The following is a 15282-nucleotide window of genomic DNA, read 5'->3' on the forward strand; positions in this document are numbered from 1 at the left end:
CTGGCTCTAATGCTACTCCCATCTCACGCTGGCTCTGTAAATTGTTATTATTTTCTAAAGAGCAAGCTTCAGGCACTTAAGATCACATCAGATCCTCAGATGCTGGTGATCTGACTATTACCATTATTTCAACATTATGCACTTCCAGATGGGGCAATCCTAGCTCTTTACTCTGATTTTTAAGTTAGATGGATGACACTCTTCCAAACCACAAAATAGCTCGAGCGCTGATTGGAAAGAAGAAGATCAAAACCCACCATCAAATGGCTGCTTTGCATATTTGTCACATGAAAATGTATTACACAAACATCGCTTTGATCGTGTTTTCCGATATTCCAGGAGAAAGTGAAGCAAAGAACAGAGGGTGGAGATTTATTGAGCAGCTGGAAACCATGGGATAGCGTTTGATTGTTTTATTTGAGAGAAGGTCATAAGGTTATAAGGCAGGCAGAGAAAGACGCAAAAAAAGAAAGGGAGTCAACGAGTCAATGAAATGCAGACATCAGCTTGCAGATGGTGGGATCGGCATGGGAGACTAGCCAGAGTTTCTACAAATGGGAAAACAAGGGGCAGAGATCAAGGTGAGGTTAGCAGGCCAGCAGACAGAGGCACAGTACTGTAAATCATGGAAATGATTCGGTTTCAAGAGAGAAAATGGGGACCAAATGTAAAAGACGGTGATTACATCAGCAGCTACATCCTTGCTTCCTGGTGCACACACATACAGTACCCTCCTTTAGCAAAGCCTGCACATCAACTGTAAGGAAGCCTCAGACAGGGCAAATCATTGGACACAGAACTTGTATTAATTGTCATTCCAATATCTGACACCATGCTACATGTTTCTGGTCCTGTTTTTTATCTCATAAATGTGCAATATGTTAGGCACACACTCGTACCAAACTGACCCCAAAGCATATGATGTATGCTTTTACCTTGTTTGGGGATAAAAATCTGTACAAAGCTTTTCTGTGCACAATATTCATGCATATTTTTTTTTAAAAAAAACCCAATTCTTCCAAAACACAGTGCAGAAGCATGACACAAACCTAGATAAATAAATACAGCTCTGTAGCCATGATCACCTGCAGGAGTTATTGCCCCATGGGGAGAAAGTGCCTTTTTGGCAGAAAATCCAGATTGCTCCTTTTGTCTGCCAAACGTCCCCCTGCGGAGCTGTAACACATCCAGGTAGCCAAGAGTGTATCCAATAAAAACAAAGCAAAATCAACATTCGTTCTACAAATTAACCCTCAACCTAAGGCTACTCTGTAACTATCAAATATGATGGTGGTTATAAATGTCCTAACAGCCGATACATTTGATATACATACTAGGTTGCTTCTGTGTACGTTTGTATGTATCATTTATTGATATTTGTCCCCTAAAGCTTAGAGTCTATGTAATGCTTCATTTACAGCATGAAATCTCAGACTGAATAGCTGCTTGAGGCTCCATTTGTATGTATCGCCCTGCTTTTATCTAATCACAGCAATGCTAAATCTTTCTGAAATCATAGCACACCCTCAGCTTAATTTTTAACACACTGAGCTGAGATGTGAGCACAGCCATAGTTCTCACTGAGGGATACATATTTCCATTCCATGGGAACCTTCACATTATTCAATGTAGCAGCTTTACAATCATCCGAGCCAAAGTGGGAGAAGGTTGGATGGAAAACCCAATGAGTTATGCAAGTGAAAGCACCGCATACAGTGCAATCATTCTCTCTTAAAAGCTGTCATTGAATATTGGAATAGCCTGCTGGAGAACTATAAATGTATTCTGCTGTAGGAACATCAGTGGTGAAAGGGGTCAAAGGGTCTTATATCAGGCCCTTCTGGCTAAAGGATGCCAATTTCTGGTGCCATGTACACCTCTTTCCAGCAATACCTTCAGCTAAGTTGGAGATGGGATCTTCATAGCAGAGGGTCCTGGTTGTGCGCGGAACCCAAGAGCTCACCTGACAGGGTTAAAATGGGGGAGAGGAGCAAGAAGTCCTGGCCATTCCCCTGGGATCACACCAGGCGATTTTAGCCAATAGCCAGTGGGTGGCGTAATCCCAGGGGCTTTAAAAACGGCAATGTGATGCAAGGAGGGGCACTTGCTTTACACTGTTGAACACCCGCCCACCCTCCCTAGTTTAGGTAGAGTCGCTTGGCCTTGCTTTGGTTTGGGTCGCCTGTTTGGAACAGGGGCTGGGTAGGAATTTTTCCATTTGGCAGATTGGCTTTAGCCATTTGGTTTTTGCCTACCCCTTAGCAAATTGTCACAACTTGTAAGGTGGCGGTTAGTCATTGGCTCAGTTGGATTGTGGGGAGGGGAGGTGTGGCCATCACCTGCCCCTCCAGGAACTGGGTATTCCGTTAAAGGAATCTGGGGGTCCTGGATCTCGTCTGAAGTCCGCTTGAGCTGCTAGGGCCATGCCAGGACCGCAGGAACCCCGGGGTGAGCTTAGGTTGGTCCTGATCGACCTAGCTCCCTCGTTTGGTTTACCCCATTGGACGATCACCCTGAGAGGTGGAGTCAGTTATAGTGGGGAGTCAATGCCTAAGCCAATACCGCTCACGTTATTGTATTTCAATAAAGTTGTGGCCAAAATTTGCCCCAAAACTTAAACTAATATAAGTGTCCGTGTGTATTTATTTTGGGGGTGGGTCTTGGGGCCTCGAGACGCAACCATATCACTCTGCTTTCCTTTGGACCACATTAGTGAGGCCAAGAGTGGAGTCTTGTTGCCTGGGCAGCCCAGGACCTCCATACACAGGTTATGCCCAGGTTTGCACCTCAGGGAGGTCACTTTAGTGCTGTTAATGCAGACATTTGACTTCACCCCCAGAGGCACACTCCATTGTCTCTCAAGACAGATGGATACCAACAATATTATAGCACTAAGGAACACAAAGACCAAACATTATTTCGAAACTTCATGGTACATGTTTGTCCCAGGACACTAAAAGGACAATGTCCTCTCACCACCAGCTACCTGTGGCTCACTCTGGGACATTCCTTTACGACAGAGTGTAGAAAACACTTAACTGATAGAATTAGTTCTAAACTATTGTACCAACCTTAATGTTTGACTATATCATATACATTGGATATGCTTGGAATGTTTCTTGTGCAGATTATATGGGAATTGTTTGTTATAAGTATTTTCAGAATTTGAATTTTTTTTAAAAAGGCCTGCATTTTCAGGCTTCTCACTTGTGCATGCATCCAACCTCTTAGAAGTCCCCTTTGAACCATTCTGTTCAATGTAGGGAAGCTAAGGTAGTACACACCAAACTTTAGCAGACTTTAGCCACTCACATGTGTTGCTTGAACACTTGAATTGGGCTCAGGAGAGTAACTTAAAAGCATGCTGCTGTTCCATGCACTGAACTGGGATAAATAAGACTTTTCCCTTAGATAAATGTGGGAGGATTGCAGTCTTATTTGAAAAGAAAGGGGAAATTGGAGCCATTGTGCATCATGTGAAGTAAGTCCTTGCTGGCGAACAAAGGATGTTGAACACAGCAGACGCCATGCACAGATATTATTCTAATGTAAGTATAACTGTAGTCATGACTTTCTGTTCCACACCTGTGAATGTGCAGGATCTCCAAAGCTACCCTTACTTTGGCCAGTCAAATAATGCCAACATATGTTTGTTTGTTTGTTTGTTTGTTTGTTTGTTTTGTCCTGATCAGCCTCTGTTAGCTGGCAAAGATTTCTTCTTAGGAAGTATAGAACTGACCAGTGCTTTTTTCCTTTAAAAATGTTTAGGGGTACTCTCATTTTCACTCAAGAAAATCCCCATTTTATAGTTCAAATCAGGAAAAATAAATACAGTGGTACCTCTGGTTACGTACTTAATTCGTTCCGGAGGTCCGTTCTTAACCTGAAACTGTTCTTAACCTGAAGCACCACTTTAGCTTATGGGGCCTCCTGCTGCTGCTGCGCCGCTGCACAATATCTGTTCTCATCCTGAAGCAAAGTTCTTAACCCGAGGTACTATTTCTGAGTTAGAGGAGTCTGTAACCTGAAGCGTATGTAACCTGAAGCGTATGTAACCTGAGGTACCACGGTACAGTAAATAGACAAAAGTACAAAGATTCACAAAATGTGTTGGGGTATGCATCCCCACCAGAAAAAAAGCACTGGAACTGACATTTGTCTACACATGAAATTTTCAGTTATTCTATACCCAACATATTGAGGGGGGGGAACACACTTTTTTCCTATTTACTACTCATAAGAACCTAGAATGCCAAGAAATATGGAAGCTAAAATGTCAGTAGCTCTGACCCTTAGGTTTCAGTCAATTCCTTACACCTTACACAGACATCTACACCCCTTCTGTATGCCTTTTAGACGGACACCGTCTTTTAAGTGAGTACCTCCACTCACAATTTTTTCTGCTGCATTCTGAGGTATTGTATTTTTACATAGGTAGTACGTGATGGGCTTCAAGAAATGCAGAAAGCTAAACCAATTCACATTTTGCATCATATAGGAATTTAGATTCATTGTATGACCTTTCAGATCGTTCACCCCCTAGTTAATGTATGGCAGTGATTATGTTTCATAGCTTGCTAGATATGATTTGCAAAGGTTATGCAGATAGCACATTTGAAAGTAGCCCAGTTCATAGCACCCAGCATAGGTGACATTTTAATCAACTCCAGCCTCTTTAATGGAACTGCAGCAGAGCCTGCCTCTTAGGCAGCTGGCCTCTGCAGGAGAAAGGCAGAAATTGCTCAAGATGTCTTGCCATTAGGCAGCTGGGTCTCCGCTAATGCTCTTGAACCCTAACCTGAAGTAATCACAGAATGCACACTGAGAAAGTAATGTCGTTTTCACCTAGTTCAAGGTCGCCTTCACATTACATGACATAACAAGGATGCTGGCTTAACTGCCACAGTCTAAATGAAGATGCGGTGAGTTTACTTTCTCATAGTGGAAAGGAACATTTGGAAAGAAAAAGGCAGAGGAAGAAACAGGATACACTAGTACACCCCAATTTCAGAATGAAGGCAGATGGAACTGTTGTATAACAAGTGGTCTAGCCCTCTCAAATCAGTCAGAGCATCTTCAGGTGACCTATTTATTGAGCATCCTGATTTGCTTGCATGAAGCTTACACAGAGGTTGGATTATACAGGTATCTGGCATTTATTGAGCATTTGTTCTGATCTGTTGGTGGGGCAGTTATGGGAAAACAGTCAGAGGGCCTTCTCGGTAGTTGCGCCCGCCCTCAGATGTCAAAGAGTTAAACAATTATAAAACTTTTTGGGAAGCTTTTAATGTTTGATGTTTTGTCCTTTTATATTTTGTTGGAAGTTGCCCAGATTGGCTGGGGTTGCCCAGTCAGATGGGTGGGTTATAAATTATTATTATTATTATTAGAGCATTCATCCTGTATTTATCCTGACTTGCTTGCAGAATGTTTATTTGTCTTTCAGTTAGTTAGTTAGTTAGTTAGTTATCATATGGTTTTGAATGCATTTCCCAGTCAATTTCCAAACCCCAAAAAGTCTGGTGATTTTTAAAAAGTGGATTTGTAACAAGATAGAATACTTTAATCCACCTTAATTACATATATCTAAATTTATGGAATGCATTTGAATCCCTCCCACAAAATTGGGACAGTCTGGAGCCACTTTAAATGAATGAATGAATCAATCAATCAATCAATCAATCAATCAATGTATCTACAGAAGGAAAGAAAGTGCAGCCCTGAGTGACAAATCCATATAGCCAAAGGAAAATATGTATCAACATCATCAATGCACATCATCAATGGCATTAAGCTTCTCAAAACAAGTTGCTCTTTGAAAATGAGTTGGAAAACTAAATTACATTTATTTTTTTGCCATATCATTTTTATTAATTTTACAATAATGCTTTCCATTACAATTTCTCCTCATATTATACACATTTTGGCTTTTTAGGGCCATGACTTCCTTCAAACCTTCCTTATGATTTTCTATCTTTCATTTCAAATTTCTGCATTTTCACTACTTAACCATTGCTTTCAAATCAAAAACATCAAAGCATCATATTTTCTTATTCTTCTCTGCAGTGATTTTTGTAAGCTTTCCTTACAAAGCTTCTTCCAATCCTACCAACGTGTTTGATTGACTACAATTGTCTTTCAAATAATTTACAAATTTAGTCCAGTCCTTGATGAACTTCTAGTCCCGCTGTTCTCGGATTCTTCCCACCATTTTGCCTTTTCCGTATACTCCATTAAGACTCTCCTCCCTGGAAGAGAGGGGAGTGGTTGTGGGCGGGAGCCCGAGCACCGCCCCTAGCAGGGGGCATTAGCCCCCTGCCTTCTCCTCTCACCTGGCTGGCGCCCACGCCCCCTCAGCAGGCATCCAACCAGGTGCCTTCGAGGGGGCGTGTTCGGCAGCCTTTTGCGACGGTGCCAGCCTCTCCTCGGCCTCATTCTTCTCCGTACAAATTTAGTCCAGTCCTTGATGAACTTCTAGTCCCGCTGTTCTCGGATTCTTCCCACCATTTTGCCTTTTCCGTATACTCCATTAACGTCAGTTGCCATTCTTCCTTTGTCAGTAATTCCTCTTGTTTCCACTTCTGTGCTAATAAAATTCTTGCTGCCGTTGTTGCATATAGGAAAAGCTTAATATCTTGTCTGCTAATGTCTGTACCTACAATTCCCAGTAGAAATGATTTTTTAATACATGTATATTTCAACATTTTCTTAATTTCATTATATATCATATCCCAGAAGCATTTCACTTTCTTACATTCCCACCACATATGAGGTACCTTCTTTTCCCTTACATTTCCAGCATTTGTTGTTTGCCTTATACAGTTTGGCTAGCTTCACCGGTGTAATATATTTTAACTAGCATTTTTGTCTTTTTTCTGTTAAGTTTAAAACCTGCTACTTGTCCAAATTCTTCTATTTCCTCTAGTGCTTTCTTAGCACTGAGGAAAACTAAGTTAAATTAATCTTTTGCAATCTATGAATGAAAAGTTTGGGACTAACATTTCTTTTCTTTTCTGATTCATTCTTTGTTTTGCTGCAGAAGAAATCTACGTGCTTCCAAATAAAACAAGCTGCTGACATGTGAGTTACTCTGCTCAGAATCTGCCTTCATCCTTTATTTCTGGAATAGATCACAGCAGGAAATAGATATGCACCCTGAAAATGGCTCGGTGAACTTTAGCTGTGGCATTTTAACAAGCCTAAATGATTTAAAGTTTGCACAGGGCTTGTTATTTGATTGGACACAATTAGTATGAAGGCAGCATTGCTGGAGTGCATTGAGTTGTGAACTCTTCTGGTCTGACCCATTAGAGGATGCACTATGTACTAGACACTGCATTATTGCAGGCAGATAAGGGCATTCATTACTTTTAGTGGTATCAGCAGAAAGAACAAGAGGTGGGAGGGACTCAGGTAATGGCGCTCCCCTCCCCTGCTTTTCACTGTGACAGTCACCCAAGCTGAATGTTTTGCTAAGTCCATGAGCTGGGAGACAATGGAGAGATAATAGGTAACATGTTCATAATTAACGTATAAGAGGACAAGATGAATAGAGACTATTCATGCAGCTGCTACATTGTGCGGCATTACAATAATAGCATTATGCTGTTATATATTAAAAAATACTGCTTTCTCACGCCAAACATTAGCCTAATTTTAGACTTCAGGAAATTCAGATCTCCTTTGTTCCCAGTTGGGGTGAGAAAATGAATGCTTAAATTATGTCTAGCGATGAGCTTCGTGTCTGCACCCTAGAGAAAAGGGAGGAAAACACAGGCCTTTAATGAAGGGGCCTGTTTTTATCAGCTACCCAGCTCAAATTTGTGCTCTTCAGAGATCTGGCTCCATGGTGTTCTTATGTAAATCACTGTAACAAAAACTGCCTGAGATTTAGCTGAAATTGGACGTGTTTTATCAGCAATTGGACAGCTGTCGGGTAATATTCAACTAAGTTTTACTCAAAGTTGACCCACTGACTTTGATGGCCCTAATTTAGTAATGTTAATAAATTTCAGTGGGCCTATTCTGAGTAAAACTTAGTTAAATACCACCAATCATAATACTTACAAAACCCCAGAACTGCCCCTTTCTTTGTTATTTGCATAAACCAGGGTTTGGCATTTGGTTGGACTACAACTCCTATCATGCTGACTGGTGCTGACAGGCACTGACGTCCAACAACATCTGGAGGGCGCAACAACAACAACATTTATACCCTGGCCATTTGGCTGGGTTGTCCCAGCCAGTCTGGGCGACTTCCCACACATATAAAAACAGAATAAAATGTCAGACATTAAAAACTTCCCGATACAGGGCCGCCTTCAGATGTCTTCTAAAAGTTATGTAGTTCTTTATCTCCTTGACATCTGATGGTAGGGTGTTCCACAGGAAGGGGACCACTTTTGAGAAGGCCCTCTGCCTGGTTCCCTGTAGCCTCACTTCTTGCCGTGAGGGAACTGCCATAAGGTCCTCAGAGTTGGACCTTGGTGTCCAGGCTGAACAATGGGAGTGGAGGTATCCGTCAGGTATACAGAGCTGAGGCCGTTTAGGGCTTTAAAGCTCAGCATCAACACTGAATTGTGTTTGGAAATGTACTGGGAGCCAGTGTAGAACCTTTAGGACTGGTGTTCTACGGTCCCAACGCCATGGCTGTTAACAGGCTGTGCCAAAGAAATCTTGCTACTAAAAGCCGTTGCACTGCGCATTTTGAGAAAAGTGCTTGCACATCCCCTGTAGCATTGCAGTGGATCTTGAGGTGCACCTCTCCCTCAATTTTCCACAGTTGTAATTTTTGAACCCTTATTGGGCTGGGGAGGGGGACCTTCTCTCAGTACAGACAAAAGAAAGCACCACTTCACGCAGTCCTAGTTAAACTATGGCATTCACTCCCACAAGGTGTGATGGCGACCATCCTGGATGGTTTCAAAAGAAGATTAAACAAATTCATGGAGAACTGAGCTACCAGTGGCTACCAGCCATGATGGGTATGTTGGGCATCCTCTGTCAGAGGCAGTATGCCTTGGTAAACCAGTTGCTGGGAATCAGAAATGAGGAGAGTGCTGTTGCCCTCAGGTCCTGCTTGTGGGTGTCCTACAGGAATTGGGTCAGAAACTGTGAGATCAGAAAGTTGGGCTAGTATGGAATTTCTTACTTTCTTATCTTCAGAGATCATAGCAAATTCAAAACTGAATTCCCTGCATCTACAATTTATATGTTTTTCAATTGGACAGTGGGCCACTGGGTCAGGGTCAATTTTTAAGATATTTTTGTCATGGAATTCTACTCAATATTGATCCAGAGTAGATTCCAATGTATAGTTAGCAGAGTAAAAACTTAAATATGTTGCTGGATTCCCAGAAAGTAGACCAGAGGCAATTGTATCTCATCCAGCAGAGTTTTACTGCCACTGAAGGCAAATGAGCATAATGGTCACAAATCCCATACATTCAGGATTGGCACTGTCCGTAAGAAATCCAGTTGCAACAGACTTAACTTAAACTTACAATAACTTATAATAAGTCTAAACCTTAACACTAAGCATACTGTGTACAGAACACCACACCAGAAGTAAAAGAGATAGAAAGAGAAAGTGAAGCCCACACTCCTTCTGGCCTTACTTTTATAGTCAGCAGGACCTTGACTGAAAGAGATAACCGAACCAGTTCAAACCAGCTGTACTCAGCTTATCTGACGGAATAACCCAAACATCATGAACCTTCTGTTTGTTTCTTTCACACAGATAAGCTTCCAGAACCCTCTTGAACTAAGTAGAGTAGGAAAGATCTCTATAAACCAGATTAATACTTTCTGCACTAAGAAAAAGATCACTCCCCCCCCCAAACAAAACAAAACAAAACAAAACAAAACAAAACAAAACATGCCATTCAAAACATGCAATTAGGCAAATCTCCAGGACCGGATGGGCTGACTTCTAGATATTATAGATCTTTGAAAGAGTGGCTATTACAACCTTTAAAGGAAGTCTGCAATGAAATATTGGAAGGGAAAAGGGCACCAGAGTCTTGGAAAGGGACGTACATTACACTTATACCGAAGACAGAGACTGAAAAGACTCAGCTTAAGAACTACCGCCCCATATCATTACTTAATGTGGATTACAAAATTTTTGCAGACATTTTGGCCAAGAGATTGAAAAAAGTATTGATGGAAGAGATTCATAAAAACCAAGCGGGCTTTCTCCTGGGAAGACACTTGTCCGATAATTTGAGGAATATAATTGATATTTTGGAAAAATTAGAAGTGAACATAAATACCAAAGCAGTTTTGATATTTGTGGACGCGGAGAAAGCTTTTGATAATATCTCTTGGAGTTTTATGAAGAAGAACCTACAGGGGATGGGGGTAGGCCAAGGTTTTGAAAACGGTATAAGTGCAATTTATTCAGAACAAAAGGTTAAACTAATTGTAAATAATGTGGTGACGGAAGAATTTAGGATAGAAAAAGGGACAAGACAAGGTTGCCCAATTTCCCCATTGCTTTTTATATCGGTCCTGGAGGTTCTGCTGAATATGATTAGAAGGGACCGGTTGGTTAAAGGTATACAGGTCGGAGCTAAACAGTACAAATTGAGAGCATTTGCAGATGACTTAGGATTGACGTTACAGGAGCCAGAATCTAGTACCAAAAGAGTCTTAGAACTGATTCAAGAATTTGGTCAAGTTGCAGGATTTAAGCTGAATAAGTTAAAGACCAAGGTTTTAGAGAAAAATTTAACACCAATGGAGAGAGAGAGAGGTTTCAGAATGAGACAGGTTTAACAGTGGTTAAGAAAGTTAAATACTTGGGGATTAACATGACAGCAAAAAATGGGAATTTATTTAAAGACAACTATGAAAAATGCTGGGCTGAAGTGAAAAAAGATTTAGAAATTTGGTCAAATTTGAAGCTTTCACTGCTGGGCCGTATCGCTGCGGTAAAAATGAATGTATTGCCTAGAATGTTGTTTTTGTTTCAAACATTGCAAATTGTGGACAAAATGGACTGTTTCAAGAGGTGGCAGAGAGATATTTCTAAATTTGTCTGGCAGGGCAAGAAGCCTAGAATAAAGTTTAAAATATTAACAGATGCAAAGGAAAGAGGTGGATTTGCCCTGCCAGACTTTAAACTTTACTATGAATCAGCAGCTTTTTGCTGGTTGAAAAAATGGTTGCTTCTTGAAAACACTGACATTTTGGATTTAGAAGGTTTTAACAATGTATTTGGATGGCATGCATATCTGTGGTATGATAAGGTCAAAGCACATAAAGCATTTAAAAATCACATTGTCAGGAAAGCATTGTTTAATGTCTGGATAAGATACAAGGACTTATTGGAAAATAAAACCCCAAGGTGGCTGTCACCGATGGAAGCAAAAGCTCTGAAAAAGCTCAATATGGAGGCCAAATGGCCAAAATATTGGGAAATTTTGGAACAAGACGGAGATAGACTGAAATTGCAGAGTTTTGAGAAATTAAAAAACAAAGTGTGAGACTGGCTTCATTACTATCAGATAATGGAGACATATAATTTGGATAAGAAAATTGGTTTCCAGGTGGAAAAATCAAAATTAGAAACAGAACTATTAGAACCCAAAACTAAGATTTTGTCAAAGATGTATAACTTGCTGTTGAAATGGAATACTCAGGATGAAATGGTGAAATCTGCTATGATTAAATGGGCACAAGATGTTGGACATAACATATTGATGGCTGACTGGGAACAGTTATGGACCACAGGTATGAAGTTTACGGCATGTAATGCCTTAAGAGAGAATATTATGAAAATGATATACAGGTGGTACATGACCCCAGTCAAGCTTGCAAAAATTTATCATTTGCCTGATAACAAATGTTGGAAATGTAAAGAAATTGAAGGTACATTCTTTCACCTTTGGTGGACGTGCCCAAGGATTAAGGCTTTCTGGGAAATGATATATAATGAACTGAAAAAGGTATTTAAATATACCTTCCTGAAGAAACCAGAGGCCTTTCTCCTAGGCATAGTCGGCCAATTGGTGCCAAAGAAGGATAGAACTTTTTTTATGTATGCCACAACAGCAGCAAGAATACTCATCGCAAAGTACTGGAAGACACAAGATTTACCCACTCTGGAAGAATGGCAGATGAAGCTGATGGACTACAGTGGTGCCCCGCAAGACGAATGCCTCGGAAGACGAAAAACTCGCAAGACGAAAGGGTTTTGCGGTTTTTGAGGTGCTTCGTAAGACGAATTTCCCTATGGGCTTGCTTCGCAAGACGAAACGTCTTGCGAGTTTGTTTCCTTTTGAAGCGGGAACTGGGCTGGCAGGGAGCGAGCGAGGGAGCGACCTATCTTTTCCAGAGGGATCCTCTTCTGGAGAGGGCACACAGGAGGCAGGTGGGCTGGGATCCAGCGGATCTGGCTGGGTCTCTGCGCCGCCTCTGCCTCTCTCTCTCTCTCCCCCTCCCCACATGGCTGCTCCATTTCCCCCTAACTGCGCGAAGGCAGGAGGAGGCGGGACAAAGGAGGAGGAGGCATCCACTGCGCTTGGGCCGCCGCGAAGGTGCCTTTGCGGGGGTGGGAAGAAGCCGGGAGCAGCTGCCGAGACTGTGGGGAGCCCAGCGGCGTGGCGCAAGGTAACGGGGGGAGCAAGGGAGAGTCCGCGCCGGGCGCTTCGTGCTTCCGCCCTCGGTTCCTGGGCTCGAACTTCCTTTGGCACCTCGTGGAGAGAGAGGGAGAGGAGCGGGCTGGGGCTTTGATGTGGGACGCGGTTTGGCGGAGCGAAGACGCGGCAAGGCTTGGCGACAGAGGAAGGGGGGCTGTTTTCGTGGGGAGGTGGGAGGGGCTGTCTTTGCCTCTTCCCGGCAACAGATCCTCCAGGCTGGGGAAACTCCTCCTGCTGGGGAGCGACCCGCTTTGTGCTTTGCCCGCTATCCCATTATAATACAGTACCAGGGTGCATCCGTGCTTCGCAAGACGAAAAAATCCGCAAGACGAAGAAACTCGCAGAACGGATTAATTTCGTCTTGTGAGGCACCACTGTATATGGAATTGGCAGAAATGACTGGCAGAATCCGAGACCAGGGAGAAGAGTCGGTGGAAGAAGATTGGAAGAAGTTCAAAGATTATCTACAGAAATATTGTAAAATTAATGAATGTTAGAACGATGTTGGATAGAAATTAAGTGGTTTCCAGCTGTAATGCTTTAAGGGAATATGAAAAATGGGTTGTTAAGAGATAAAAATCTAAAGTTACTATTTTAAGACCAAAGATTAGGATAAATAAAGAGGGAAAGGATTTGCTGAACCAACAAACAGAACTGGAATACAAAAAAGGGAGGTATGAGGAGGTCCGGGAAACAAGCTAAGGAAAAATAAGCAAAAGAAAATCTGAGTGTTTTTAATCATTTTTATTTTGTATTTTTTTTCTTTTTCATTTTTTATTGTAATATTTTAAAAACCCTAATAAATATCTTATATAAAAAAAGGAAAGATCTCTATAAACCAGATTAATACTTTCTGCACTAAGAAATGCAAACTGACAATTTTGTCCAGGAAACCAGAGTGTCATAGCTACCTGTTATTGCTACTTGCATGGTAAATCACACTTACCCACCTTTAAGTTTCTACCAAGCCCAAAATGTGGGTGTGTAATTTCAAAAACAGTTCACCTTCCTTTAAGATCTAGTCTGCAAACATTGGGTGTTTGGTGAAAGAGGGGCACTCTAGGGGTTCTCATTCCCTTATGCATTAGCATGCCATCCAGTAGGCATATGAACTCAGCCTTTAACTTTTTTCCTGAACAGAATGCTATCATGGTGATGACAATATTTCCTGTTCAGGATTTATTGGAAAACAAAACTCCAAGGTGGCTGTCACCAATGGAAGCGAAAGCCTTGAAAAAGCTCAGTATGGAGGTCAAATGGCCGAAATATTGGGAAATTTTGGAACAAGATGGAGATAGACTGAAATTGCAGAGTTTTGAAAAACTAAAAAACAAAGTGCGAGACTGGCTTAATTATTTTCAGATAATGGAGGCATTCAATTCGGACAAGAAAATTGGCTTCCAGGTGGAAAAATCAAAATTAGAAACAGAACTGTTAGAACCCAAAACTAAGAATTTGTCAAGAATGTATAACTTGCTGCTGAAATGGAACACTCAGGATGAAACAGTGAAATCTGCTATGATTAAATGGGCACAAGACGTTGGACACAACATTATGTTCGCTGACTGGGAACAGTTATGGACCACAGGTATGAAATTTACGGCATGTAATGCCCTAAGAGAGAATATTATGAAAATGATATACAGGTGGTACATAACTCCAGTCAAGCTTGCAAAAATCTACCATTTGCCTGATAATAAATGTTGGAAATGTAAAGAAACTGAAGGTACATTTTTTCACCTTTGGTGGACGTGCCCAAAGATTAAGGCTTTCTGGGAGATGATATATAATGAATTAAAAAAGGTATTTAAATATACCTTCTTGAAGAAACCAGAGGCCTTTCTCCTGGGCATAGTCGGCCAATCGGTGTTAAAAAAGGATAGAACTTTCTTTATGTATGCCACAACAGCAGCAAGAATACTCATCGCAAAGTATTGGAAGACACAAGAGCTACCCACACTGGAGGAATGGCAGATGAAATTGATGGACTATATGGAATTGGCGGAAATGACTGGCAGAATCCGTGACCAGGGAGAAGAGTCGGTGGGAGAAGATTGGAAGAAATTCAAAGACTATTTACAGAAATATTGCAAAATTAAAGAATGTTAGAGTGATGTTGGATTGAAATTAAGTGGCTTCTAGCTGTACAGGCTTTAAAGTTATATATAGATTAAGATTAAGGATTAGGACTAAAAAAGTCAAAAGAAATGGAAAATTGGTTTTTAATAGATTGAAATTTAATGTTATATTATATTAAGATTAAGGATGGGATTAAAAAGGAGGAAAAGGAATTGCTGGACAAACAAATTGGATTGGAATACAAAAGAGGGAGGTATGAGGAGGTCCGGGAAATAAGTAAATGTAAAAGTTGTGTATGAAAAGATGGAATTGTTTTTAACTGTTTTTTCTTTTTCCTTTTTTCCTTTTTGTATTTTGTATGGTGTTTTTTCTTTCTTTTTATTTTTAAATTTCTTTTTTTTTTATTAAGATGTTTTTTCATGTGAAATTCCAATAAATATCATTTAAAAAAAGAGACAATATTTCCTGTTCACTGCATGATCCTGTTGGTGACACGTAGACAAAACAGCTGTGATGTACTTCAAGATATATGCATCTAACCCCAAATTCTAAAGAGAAA

Source organism: Podarcis pityusensis (genome assembly GCF_964106645.2).
Source record: "Podarcis pityusensis genome assembly, chromosome: 11".
In the NCBI taxonomy this organism is placed as follows: domain Eukaryota; kingdom Metazoa; phylum Chordata; class Lepidosauria; order Squamata; family Lacertidae; genus Podarcis; species Podarcis pityusensis.